The following is a 14,375-nucleotide window of genomic DNA, read 5'->3' on the forward strand; positions in this document are numbered from 1 at the left end:
ATGAATTCATCAAACAAAGTAATCATCAAACAAAGGAACCATTTAATCATTTGTAGAGTGCCTGTATTGAAAAGAGTGATGACAAAACCCAAGAGCGCATGCACTGCCGTCATATTTTTGTCCAAGGGGGTTGCCAGATGATACACCGAAATTGGCGCCTTTCACTCATTTGGTGTCATTCTGAAGGACTTTCAACATTTTAAATTTTGATACAAACAAACTGTGAAAAATTAATTTGAAGGTATTATAATAAATTCAAATAAGTATTTACTTCTACCTTTATTTTAAGATTTAGAAATATATATATATATCAGTCTCGCACAATGGAGGGCAAAGGAGAATGACAAATTTATTAATTAATAATAGTAAATAATATATGGCATTTTGCTAATAAAAGAATAAATAAATAATTAAATAAATCGATACATTTAAAGTTTATACTAATAAAATGCATTTTTATAAGCAAAAATATAAAACTTTAATATATTATTTCATATAAAAAGAATATAAAATAATCTATTGAAGTTATTTCAATCAGAAATGAATATAATTGATTATTTAACTCTAACTATTTGCCCAAGAGTAAATACTAAAGTATCAATAATATAAACTATGAAATTGGAAAGCACATGATATTACAGATTTTTTAAGAAACATTGTAAGAAAAATTAGTATCTCATATTGTTAAAAAATTAACGTCAATGAGAAAAAAGACTTATGAAAGGACTTCAGCTTTAAATAAATGCCATAAGTATAATATAAAAATTAATAATGATTGTGTTACTCATTTCAGAAATAATAATTAACAGAACAAATTACATAATTTATTACTTTTTCAAGAAAAAATTATCGCATATTCACCTAGAAAGGTATTACTTATTTCAACAAATTGTAAACAAAAATTTCGATAATTAGTTGAAATTTAAAAAAAACTAGCATTTTATTAAGGGGGTCACTAAAAGTAAACTAATGCTACTCGGCAAACATTGTAACGTGCCAACATTTCAAAGTAATATCGCCAAACTCTGCACTTCTGAAGCTTTGATAAAAAGATGCTCAAATCTTAAAATTTATAGGTAATTTAGATAGAAATTATGTTTATTAAAAGTAAAAACATTTATTCTTATGAAATCATTAGTTATTTTATCACCTTGTTCTCTTTGCAATGAGCTAAATAAAACTTTATATGCGCGCAAGTAAGTAATAATAAGGATAAATTCAAATAACTAATAAATATTCAAATTTTCAGCCATAATTTTTACATTTACTGTAACTGTGAAGTTTCTTATTGAAAAAAAGTACGTAATGAACTTATGACATGCCTTTATTAATGCAGAACATAAATTTTTTGAGGCAGAAAATTTTCACTCAGTGTTATTCCAATGGCGAATTTTCCACTCTCGCCTTCGGCGGTAAAGTTCTTCTTTCCACCAGTCAGGAATCGTTTCTCTTTTGTGCACACTCTTCTACTCTAGGCACTCTAATAATTTGGAACCATTTAATCATGTATATGCATTTATTACAGAAGTTCCTGTCTTGGTGATTGACAGTTTAAAACTTATTACACTGTTTGCTTAGTTTGTGGCCATGTCCGTTGGTCTGAATGAGATAACAGACACTTTAATAACATTAATTTATTTTTTTTCTCAGTGAGATTCTTCTTAAATAGGATTCATATGATTTGTAAGGTGTTAAACCTTCAAAAATTATAATTTTCGCACTCTTTTTTAAATTTTTTTTTAATAGTTAGATACGTATTTAAGAAAATTCCGACGCATGTATCCTGTTAATGTATTGTGTTTAATGAATCACAATTGACTGTACTGCGCCAAACGTAAATGATATTACTTGCTCGAAGTAAGAAGATTAAATGATTGAAAATTTAGTCTGTTTATAAGTGCGGATAAAAATCCTTTCGAGATAAAATCGAGTTCTATGTTTAGAAAAAAAAATAAATAACTGGATAGGTCTAGATTTTCGAATATTGATTATGATAAAATTAAAATAAAACAATTTCTATTTTTTGAGCAAAAATGCCATGGATTGAATGCAAATTAGTTATCATTGAACACTATTACACAAATTATTAAATTGCTTAAAACTTTTTTTGCTTGTTTATGAACTGTTTGAGATGATTCACTGACATCTCAAACATCCATAGGCAGATTTACTTCCTTTCATTCCTTGTTTCATTCGTTCACTCTTCCTCGTTCATTCACTTATTCACTCGCTGTTAACCATACTTTACTTTTAAACTAAAGTCGCACTATGTCCTTTGAACCATCTCTCGTAAATGAAGATGTTTTGTATTCGAAATTAAAAAAGTCATAATTCTATAATGATCCGTCCGTTATAATTAGAAACTAATGCGCGTTCTAACTACAAAAAAAAAAAAAAAAAAAAAAAAAAAAAAAAAAAGCAAAATTATAACTAAATGTAATATTATGAAATGACTCAAGCTAAAATTATAAATATTTCATCAGCTTAAGATCGATGTAAACAACTATTAACAAACACATTATTTTATATAAATAAAAATGTTAGTTAAATAATAAATTCAGGATTCAACAAAAAGAAAAAAAAAGAGGCAAAAAGAAAGGCGGATTTGAATTTTTAGTGGCAGACATACTTAATAAAAAATAGCAATAATGATTTAGAACAAGTTTTAACAAGTGAGCTATAAAAGTTAGTTTTATGAGTTATTTTCACGTTTTATAATTTCAGTTAAAACTCAGTTCATTGTTTTAAAAATTTCAATTTTGTTCATAACAGTCGCAAGAGTTCTTTTTTTTTGTGTAATCGTTTATTAACCACGATTCATTTTTTGATGAAGCTATAATGTGCTACGTGTTAGAATATAACTGAGGATATTTATCCAAGATTAAAAATAAAAGAAACCTTTGTTTTTATTTCGAACTCTCTCCTAAAAAAAGATTTTAAACAATAAAAACGTGAGTGAAACTTCTTTTCCGATTCATTATTCCAGCTGATCAGAATACAGCTTTTTATGTATTTATCTATCAAAATAACATCTCAGAATACAATCGATTGTTTCTTTTTTTCCCCTCTACTTATTCTTTTTCTAATAACAAAGTCGAATTGGTCATGATTCCGATTCAATATTTTCATTGATTTTTTCGGGTCAAATACCTATTGTATTACATTATGAAGAAAATTAAACTTTCAAAATATCTGTTGGCATAGAAAGGAAAACATAAAATTGTTTTTCTCAAATGTTTCACTGTAATATTTATTCTTTTTCTTCCTCTTCTTTTTTTTTCTTACAAGCATTTTTTCTTTTAGAAATGGTCTAAATTTTTCTTTTGCTCGTTTATTTTTGAGATTTAAATAACTGCTTTAAAATTTTTTTACCAATTCGTGTGGATTAAAAATAACACGAAAGCAAGTTTTATTTACTTACTAGATGAATAGCCGATTTTCGTACAGTGTAAAATCGGAAGTAAATAACACAAGGGAACAAATTTTTTTTGTTGCATGATATATTTTTTTTTAAACAGATCTTAGATACTTTCGCATCTCTAAATTCAAATCTGTAATCGATTTCTCTCTCTAAGCTAACATTTTTTTCAAATGACATTTTTAATTTATTTTTTGTCGAAAATTACAAATTTAAAAATGTGCATATATAACTGGGGGTTGTTACTCATACAAACTCCCTAGGCGAGTTAGGGTACTTCCTCAGGACTAAAGTTGCATGGAATTCCATGTCCTAAAATAGCTTAACATTCGATTTCGTCTAAATATTTATATATTTTGGTAAAACGAGAGAAACAAACACGTATTACCTCAATAAAATTTGAAGTGTCAATTAAACAAAATAAAAGAAAGAAGACAACAATTGCACACAACAAAAATATTTTATTTATAACAAAAAGTAAGAAAGGTAAACAACAATTTAATTTAAAACATGTTAGTGGAGGGGAACAAAATTTAAGCTATAAATCCATTCGAAATGGGCGACTAAACAACAGTGACAGCAGCTATCCTGCAAAATCTACTGGACAGACATCTGTTTTGAACTGGATCGAAAGCATTTGAACGTTTTTCAGCGGGAAAGATTGCAATGGTCATCTTGTGTCTGTAATTAAACGTTAGAAATGGAAACAGTATTTTTTAACATGGAAATATTTAGAGATACAGTTTTATACAGTGATAACACAGCCCTACATAATATTTGAGTTAGAGAACTATAAAGCAATTATTTACAAGAACTATAAGGAGCCTATAGTGGTGTGGGGAATTATAAATCGACTATGTCAACCTTCATCTATCAAAAGGTACCTCAAAATGGAATCAAGTTAACATGTCTTATATACTAGTGGTTCGGTATTTACTATTTATAGTGGTAGTTACGCCACAGTGGCAATTATTTACACGAAAAAAAAAATTATGAATCGTTAATGAATTTCAGTTAAAAATATCCAGATAAATTCAGGAAACGATGAAGTTTTTCACGGGTTTTGTGATTTTTTTATCCATTTTTCGGTGAAAATTTTGAAATTGAGCATTTTTGAGCGTATATCGTCCATCGAGGTTGCCCTATCATTTTGATCTAAACCCTTATAACTAATTTTTTGGGACAATGTTAAAAGCAAAGTTTACGCCAATAACCCCAAAACCATTTTTGAACTTGAAAAGGTCATTCAGGAAAAAAGCATTTCTGACATTTCAGTCATGACATGACACTTTGTGACTCGCTGAAGTCATGACTCTTTAGCGAATTTTGGAGAGTTCTGCTATTCGTCTGAGCCACAACTGATGGCAGGTATATCGAACACGTCGAATTCAAATATCTGCTGTTGCTTTTAAAATACGCATAAAATCATAAATTTCAACAACATCAAAGGTGGTGGTTGTGGTGCTCCTCTCATGCGTTACCCGGAGTCTCGTAACGACGAGTCTGATATTGTTTGAAACTTTTGTATTGTTGCGGACGTTGTTATGACGGCGATATATCAATTCTGGGATATGGGATTTATGAGTGTGGGTCGCCTTACTGATAGTTCTTACTCTTATTATAAGCTTTGTGTCCAGTTGCGTTAAGTCACCTTATGCAATTAAAATAACAGATATAAAATTGTAAAGCATCATTAGGAATTAACTATTCGCACTATTGCTGAGAAATTTCTCATCGAAAAATATTTATCGAGTTTTTATGGTGATCGAAAATTTAATAGGAATTTTATCTTTTAAAAAAATTGCAGCCGAAGTTGTAATGGCAACTGAACAAAATGATTAGGTTTGAATTTTATCTAAATGGTATTGGTAACTAGATTTGTGAGATAAAATTTGTGTTTAATGCAATAAAACTGTTTGGGATCTTTCAGATGAGTACTTTTTAATCGAGATTTAACAATATGTTTTATATCAAGAAAGAGAAAATGGTTGTAGCAGTCATGGGGGTCGATGAGCGAAACGAACAGAGGGAAGAGCCCATTAATAATTTTATACTAAATGATATGCAAAGTGTTCTACGAAAGGATATCCATAAGAATCATTTCTAGAAATTTAGTCGAAACTCTTATTAAAATACTGAATTTTGTTTTTGTTTTTGCTTTTATCTCAGAACACAAGTTTTTATACACCTTTAGTACACTCCTTTCGAAAACCACTTTCAATACCAAAGGAAATTTTTGTGGAGATTTAGTATAAATAAAAGCGTGTAATAAACTAAAATTAAAACATGTCTTGGTAAAAAAATGAATTTTATTATCGAATTTTATTAATTGTCAAATTTTTACGATTGTTGGTAAAAAATATTTATTCAATTTTTTTGACAAAAAAGTTTATTCTACTTTTTAACTATTTTTTTAAACCATTTAAATTAAACAATTTCAAAAAGTTTCTCACGAATTACATCATTATCGCATCAGCGAAATTCAAGTGTGATTTAGTTTTATGTAAGTTAACGTCAAAGAAATTTTTTAATTTTTTAGTATCGAAAATTTCTATTTTCTTTAAATCACTAGTTTGAAGAGAGATTGATTGTTCATAAGAAATATGATGGGCAACGTTGCGTAGAGAGCTACAGTTCTCTATTTAATTATAGAATAATTGATAAGTTTTTATTGAAAAAAATCAAAGTATAATATTTATTTTCATAAAATCTGCTTTGATCAATGCTTTTCTTTAGTTAAATATTTGTGCAAGGTGTTCTATAATAACCACTTACAATATTTACTTTTAGGATACTCACCAATAAAAGATTAAATAAATAAACAATTCAGAGATCGCAAGTTAATATTTAATATTTATTATTATTAACGAATCATTATTGAGGATTTTAATTTAATTAGGATTCTATTTTAATTTAACGAATAATTATTGAGCATAACGGGATTGAAGGCATCAGAACCAGTTTAATTGGTAGATGAAACTAAAAGCTGGATGTTCTAAAATTTGTTTATCTCTTTGTATTTATAATCACCTATATTTATAACTGTTATACAAATATTTGTATTTATAAACGTTATTGAAATTTAACGAATCATTATTGAGGAAGCTGGGACTGAAGTAATAGAAAAAAGTTTGATTGTCAGACAAATCTTAAAGACGTGTTTCTAATTTCGTATATTTTTTCTACCTTTATAACCACTTCTTTGCTTTCTCCGGTAATAAAATAGATTAATTTTTTTAATTTTTAATCCCACTTTCCTCGTCAATAATTATTTGTGCTTCGATTAAAGTTGCCTAAAAATAAATTTTTTACCCCTAATATTAATAATTTTTATTCATTGACTCTTAAAAGTGGGCCGTGGGAACCCCAGTGGTTAGAGAATCGGACTCCGGTCAAGAGGGGTCAAGGTTTAATCTTCGCTAAAGACCCATCTAAGGACATGTGATATACGTGTTCGTAAAATCTGTGGAATCGAAAATCCTGTGCTTGGTTGCTGAGCGGTGCTATGGGTTAGGGATTTGGGGTAAATTTCTTTCCCCTTCAGATCTAATTGAGGAAGTGGCTTCACAAATGGGTGGTCCTGCCACCTCTGAGCTAAGACGTACTTACACCCTTACGGTGCTCTCTTGTCACTTGAAGGACTCACCTTTCTGATTAAATTTGCAAAAGGCCAATAGCTGATGGTGAGCTGGGTTTGCCCAAGTGTCATTAGAAATGACAACAACATTAAAATTATTACAGTTAACGGAACAACACATGTATTTTTTTTGAGGACATGAATATCATATTTTTTACATTTTAAATGCTCGGTTCTTTAAATAATAAGAAATTATAGAAGCATATACTTACAGCATCATCTATTTGAGGGGAACGACGTATGGAGATGCTACTACAGGGGGAGCCACGTATTTGTAGGGCGAGTATGGTGAATAGTAGTAACCGCCGCCATATGGAGTATAGCCGGTGTAGGAGGCAATAGATTTGTAGTAAGGGCTACCTGATGGAACTACAGATTTGTAAGGAGAATAGGGTGAATAGGAGGGGTAGTAGTAGCTTGGATAGGAAAATACTTTGGCTGGTTCTTCCTTTTTCTCAAAATCGAAATCTGCCAGAGCTGATCCAGCGATGCACAGGAAAAATACGGTTAAAATCTGGAAAAGTAAGTATGTTAGTAGAAAATAATACTCACATAAAAAGCTAGCTGTATTCATTTTTGTCCTGGAAATGATTCCGAAAAATTCGTTATGTCTAAAAAATTAATCGTAAAATAAAATTTTTTATTTTTTTTTCTCAAGGAAAATAGGATTTGTATCTTGTCAAATGTTTTATGTCAAAAGAAGTGACACATTTTCAAGTTTAATGTTAGAGCTTTCTAAAGTGGCGCTTTTAGTAAGCATTCGAAAGTTTCTTTTTTTTTTTTGTAAGCGGGAAAACTTTAAAGCCTGACGATAACACCAAAAGCTCAAAGCTTGTGACTTCCTTTATGAACAACTGAGATTTTGAAACTTTTCAAGTTATCAGCTAGTATCAAGTTTCAAGCGTTCACCGTAAAATGAGGTGAAAACCAGGTTCGAATCCCAGCGATGGCTGGTCGATATGAAATCCGCTCCTGGCTTGCATCGACCGCTATGCTAACTTAAAATATCCTCAGTAGTAGATGGATCACGGGTTGGCACACGTCAAGCTAACCGTGGGAAGTTTTCATGGTTTTCGTCACCATGTAACGCAAATACGGGTTAGTGCCATAAAAAAAAATCCTACACGAAGGCAAGTTTCTCCCAATACTTAATCCAGAAGTTCCTTTGTCTTCTGGATTTGGTTCAAAATTACAAGGTTACAGAGTAGTCGTAAACCCCAAAAAATTGGCTCCATTGTTCAACAACGGTTATAAAAGTTATAACACTAGAAAATTGATATAAAAATTCAGAATTTTTGAAGAAGTACTCCCAACGTGCAGCTGGAAACTACGACCCCTAGATTTAACACTAAACATATCATAACTGGTCAAAAGATCGGTTATTGTAAGTTGTATTGCATTGTAGTGTTAAGTGTTGGCATGTTTTGTGTTAAAGTCTCGTGCTTTATCGATAGAATTAGTCGGGTATGCTTGTGTTTTGATATCACTGAAATTTTTGATTGCATGAACTTACCCATCTATTTATGAAGAAATGATTGTAACAAATTGTGTGTGTGTTTTGGAATAATATAAATATTTTTATATTGCCAAATATTTTTAAAATTGCAGTTATTTAGACAGAAACTAAGCTCTTTATTTTTTGGATTTCCATATTTGCAAGAAATTTTGTTCGGATTTAAAACAACACTTCTTCTAAAAGTTTGACCATGAAAATGTTAAGATATGCAATGAACAAACTTTTTTTGTTTTGATAAAAAAGAAAAAGACGGATAGGGAAAGAACTCCCCCCACCCCCCATAATTCTGAAGTTGCAAAAATATTTTAAAATAAATTTGTGTAGCGAAAAAATGTTTTTAAATAAGATCAATAATTCTGACTTAACTTTTCATAATTGATTTTTTAAAATTTTTTGTAAAAAGTAAAATAGATTTTAAGATTATTTCGGTAACTTGTAGGTAAAGCCCACTGCTCGCCCCGCTCAAATTCCCGCGATTGCTTCTTAAAAGCCTATCAGGTTCGGCACACACGCGTGACGTTGCTGACAGATGTCCAATTAAATCTGATTTAAATCATATGGTTAAGTATAATCATATCACTTCTTCTCGAGTTGCAAATACCCAATTGTGGCTTTATATAGAGCAAAACTAAAGTTGAAGGTATATCTTTTGTAACAATCTTAATAAAATGCAGGAGTAATTATTTACAAAACTAAGAAACAGACATTTCTTTTATTACAATGTTACAAAAACATTAAAAAAAAAAACCAATTCTAAAACTATAATTCTTCATTAACAAGAGGAGTGGAAGTTATAGGACATGTTATAGGGATAATTTTATTTTAACAACTTAACCTAATGTATTTTTAATTTTAATTTTTGATTAAAGAACTAAAGAGATTTTTTAAAAGTAACAGCGAGAAGAAATTAAGTACATTAACAATTAATGGCTAAGTAAAATTTAATTACAGAAATTCAATTACTAATATTTTAACCCAGTAACTTCAGCAAGCCTGGCAAAATTTATTTAAGCAACGATTGAATAAAATGTTGATGCTGATGTTTTGACTTTAAATTCTAGTAAATACACGCAGCTGAAGCTAGTAATATCCATAATTCCCGCCTCCTAATGAAATTAATTTCGATTTAATGTGGATCGTATAAACCAACTCTTAAATAATCCAAGAATTCCAAGAGATTAAGGGACAACTTTACTTACTTTAGCAAACAGAGAACTAAAAAAAATATTGATTTACTATAGCGATGAACTGCCAAATGTTTTTGGCTTCGAAATGTTAAGGTTATTCCTTGCATATTTCGTCTTACTTATTCATTTGTTTAATCAATATCAAAATATTTCACACACAATTATAATAATAGTTAATAATAATAATAATTATGATGATGATGCTGATGAGGATAGTAATCAAATTATTATTATTATTATTAATAATAATAATAATATTAATATTTTGATTTTTTAATACGTTATTTAATGATAATTGAATATATATTATATATTTTTTTCCTTCAAAATTTGAGTTCTGTCATTTTAAGAGATGTAAAAATTTGCTCATCTTTGTCAGTGTTGGATCATTATTAAATTAAACAATAAAAAATAATAAATAATTTTTAAAAATTATATATTGCATTGCAATATTTTTGAATACACTGCAGAAATTTTTGGATCAAATTACGGTATATAGTGCCGGCAGTTAGGGTGCATTATCCGTAAAATATAATATCATAATTTTAACAGTAATATTTATTTAGTTAGAGTGATTCAGTGATTTGACTGTAATCATTGCTGTAAAAATTAAGGTGTATCATTATTTTTTATTCCGTAACTTGTTCTAGTAAGAATGGATTTTTCATTAAAAAGTGATGGTACATGCCGAACTTTATAATTATGTAAAAAATGATTCGAGCTGCATTCTGTTGATGAAGAAAAAGCCACATAGAAAAAAAATTAACGCTAAAGGATTTAAATTTTCAACCAATTTCTAACTAAACTATTGAGAATTTACTTTTCATTTGGGCAACCCCTTCCTGCCATATTTTAAGGGTAAAATTATCACAATTCCTCGAGAAATATTTTTGTTTGTTTGTAGTGGAAGAGTTGTGTTTAAGCGTTGTTTTTGTATTCACTGAAATAGTTCTATACACTAAGAAAAAAAGTATGATTGAAATTAACGGAATATAGTAAAATTTACCGTATTTTTGACTCTATGGCAACAGCAAAAGGAATTAATAAAATGGGATTTTACAATATGCGATGAAATTTGATGAATGTGGTAAAATTTGGTAGTTTCATCATTATACCTTAGAGCAGAGGTCGCCAAAGTGGTCTATATAGACCCCCAGGGGTCTATTTAACAAAAGCGGGGGTCGATCTGAGCCAGGGGGTCGAATGGGGGTCCATCCGAATCGGAGGGGTCGATTGGGGGTTGAAGAAAAAACAGTTCTTAATACGCAAATCACACATACCTAATTGAGTATGCAAAACTTGTGAATTTTTTTATAATTGACTTAATAACAGTTTCTTTATAGAACATAAATTAATAAGCGTATATTTATTCGGGTGAAACAAGTATTTACGTACCAGGGCGCAATGGCTCGAACTCTGCACTTCTGGTTTATAAGTCATATGCATATGTGCGCTTGTCCANTTATAATACTGGTTAATAATAATAATAATTATGATGATGATGCTGATGAGGATAGTAATCAAATTATTATTATTATTAATAATAATAATAGTAATAATTTGATTTTTTAATACGTTATTTAATGATAATTGAATATATTTTGAGTTGTAAGATGTAAAATTATTTGTATCATCTGAATAATAAAATCTAAAACAGAATAAAAAATTCCAAAAATCAATAAAAATTAGTCAAATAGTACAATTATATAATACAATTATATATTTTTTTCATTCAAAATTTGAGTTTTGTCATTTTAAGAGACGTAAAAATTTACTCGTCTTTGTCAGTGTTTTAGATCATTATTAAATTAAATTATAAAAAATAATAAATAATTTTTAAAAATTATGTATTGCATTGCAATATTTTTGAATACACTGTAGAAAATTTCGGATCAAATTACGGTACATAGTGTCGGCAGTTTGGGTGCATCATCCGTAAAATATAATAACATAATTTTAACAGTAATATTTATTTAATTAGAGTGATTCAGTGATTTGACTGCAATCATTGCTGTAAAAATTACGGTATATCAGTATTTTTTGTTCCGTTACATGTTCCTGTAAAAATGGATTTTACATTAAAAAATGACGGTACATGCCGAGCTTTATAATTATGTAAAAATGATTCGATCTGCATTCTGTTGATGAAGAAAAAGCCGCATAGAAAAAAATATTAACGTTAAAGGATTTAAACTTTCAACCAATTTCTAACTAAACTATTGAGAATCTACTTTTCATTTGGACAACCCCTTCCTGCCACATTTTAAGGGTAAAATTATCATAATCCCTTGAGAATTTTTTTTTTGTTTGTGTTGGAAGAGTTGTGTATAAGCGTTGTTTTTGTATTCACTGAAATAGCTCTATACACTGAGAAAAAGAGTATGATTGAAATTAACGGAATAATGTAAAATTTACCATATTTTTTGCTCTATGGCCACAACAAAAAGAATTAATAAAATGTGGTTTTATAATATGCGGTGAAATTTGTTAAATGGGGTAAAATTTGGTAGTTTTATCATTATACCTTAGAGCATATGGCATAAAAACCATTTATTTGGTTAAATCTACGTTTCAGTTTTGTATTTTTATAAAATGTATGGTAATATTAGCTACAATTTTTGAAAACCAGAATTTCAAGATATATATATATATATTCAGCGTTATGTACATATATAAGAAGTGTCATTATCATACAGTTAAATAGTTCTACCAGAATTTTTTTCTCCTTATAGTTATGGCGAAATCCATAAAAAAATTTACTTTAAGAGATGGTCCAAACTTTTAAATACTTTCCGGACACAATTATTGGAAACGTACCTTCCCCCATCTATTGAAGCTAAACGATGACTGCCTTAATTTGATGTTGAGCTAGATTTCTTAAAAAATAATATATAATAATAGCTACTTAAGAAAATAGAAGCTATAACAAAACTAATAAATAATATAAGAAAATAATAAATAGTATAATAAAATATAAAAAAAATAGGTATTATAAATATTAAAAAAAATAATAGCAATTCAAAAGAATGAAGTTACAGAGTAATGTAGCGATTAATTCAAACACAGCTCATCTACGAAATAAGGCAGGCATTGCTTGATAGTAAGCTATTTTGTTCAGCGAATACTAGATTTAATACAATCGGTTCATATCAAAATCAGTTCAATTAAAGAAAATTTAATTATGAAAATAAAACTTTTTGACGATGATAATTATCTTAAAATAATAATCATATAAGAGAAGGAAATAAAATTTGGAAAATATAATTCACGAAAAATTCAAAATAAATCAACGAAATAAATTTAGAACTTAAATATATCCCCGTGATACGATTTATATAGTAATTAATTAAAATACAGCTCTTCTACAAAAAAAGGCAGGCATTGCTTGATAGTAAGCTACTTTGTTCAGCGAATACTAGATTTAATACAATCGCTTCATATCAAAATCAGTTCAATTAAAATAAAATTAATTATGAAAATAAAACTTTTTGACGATGATAATTATCTTAAAATAATAATCATACAAAAGAAAGAAATAAAATGTGGAAAATATAATTCATGAAAAATTATAATTGAATCAACGAAATAAATTTGGAACTTAAATATATCTCCGTGTGATACGATTAATATAATAATTAATTAAAGTTCAGCTCTTCTACGAAATAAGGCAGGCAACGCTTGAATCTCTGCTACTTTATTAAGCAAATGCTTGAATACGATCGGCTTTTATCAAAATCAATTCAATTACAAAAAAAATGCAATTATAAAAATTAAAACTTTTTGACGATGATAATTATCTTAAAATAATAATCACATATAAAATAAAGAAATGTAATTTGGAAAATATAATTCGGGAAGAATTCTAAATGAATCAACGAAATAAATTTAGAACTTAAATATATCTCCGTGATACGATTAATATAATAATTAATTAAAATACAGCTCTTCTACGAAATAAGGCAGGCATCGCTTGAACGTCTGCTACTTTGTTGAGCAAATACTTGAATACGATCGGCTTATATCAAAATCAGTTCAATTACAAAAAAAATAACCTTTTTAGGTATAAAAGTTAAAACTTTTCAGCGATGATAATTACTTTAAAACAATAATCAAATGAAATAAATACGAAATATGATCTTGAGATTACTTTTAACACGAAGAATTCCAAATGAATAAACAAAATAAATTTAGAACTTAGAATTCAAATAAATAAATAAAAAAACTTACCATAGTTTTCATGATTGTGAAAGACGGTGGGATATTCAAGAGCTCAAAAGGCAGGAGAAGATATTAATTTTGAGTAAATTACCCTCCTTATATACCAAAATTTCTAACCACTTCGCAATCAAAATAAAAACAAATTTGCTAGAAAATTATAAGTATATCGGTGTGTTTTATCTCGGCTCTTCTGTGATTGGTTAGTGTATATTAAATATATTACAACAAATAAATTAAAAGAGAAAGTTTCTCACGTGCCCTTAATGTGAGCACAAGTGGTGTAAGTCTAACGTACAGTGAAGAACAGGCAGAGAACTTGTTGCTTTATCTTTTAACAGTTTTCTCCAAATCAATTCTTGGATTATTTAAAATTATAGATCTGTTTCAGTTATATTTTTT

General features: G+C 28.6%; 1 long non-coding RNA gene across 1 annotated transcript; it reads right to left on the minus strand.

The window, feature by feature from the left end:
• Positions 1-3,859: 3,859 nt before the first annotated feature.
• Positions 3,860-14,125, minus strand: LOC107455879 (uncharacterized). The gene is made up of 3 exons (XR_006224839.2): positions 13,986-14,125; positions 7,268-7,569; positions 3,860-4,099 (listed from the first exon to the last, which is right to left on the minus strand). It is a non-coding gene; the product is annotated as an uncharacterized lncRNA (long non-coding RNA).
• Positions 14,126-14,375: the final 250 nt, after the last annotated feature.

Source organism: Parasteatoda tepidariorum, chromosome 4 (assembly GCF_043381705.1).
Source record: "Parasteatoda tepidariorum isolate YZ-2023 chromosome 4, CAS_Ptep_4.0, whole genome shotgun sequence".
Classification (NCBI taxonomy): Eukaryota; Metazoa; Arthropoda; class Arachnida; order Araneae; family Theridiidae; genus Parasteatoda; species Parasteatoda tepidariorum.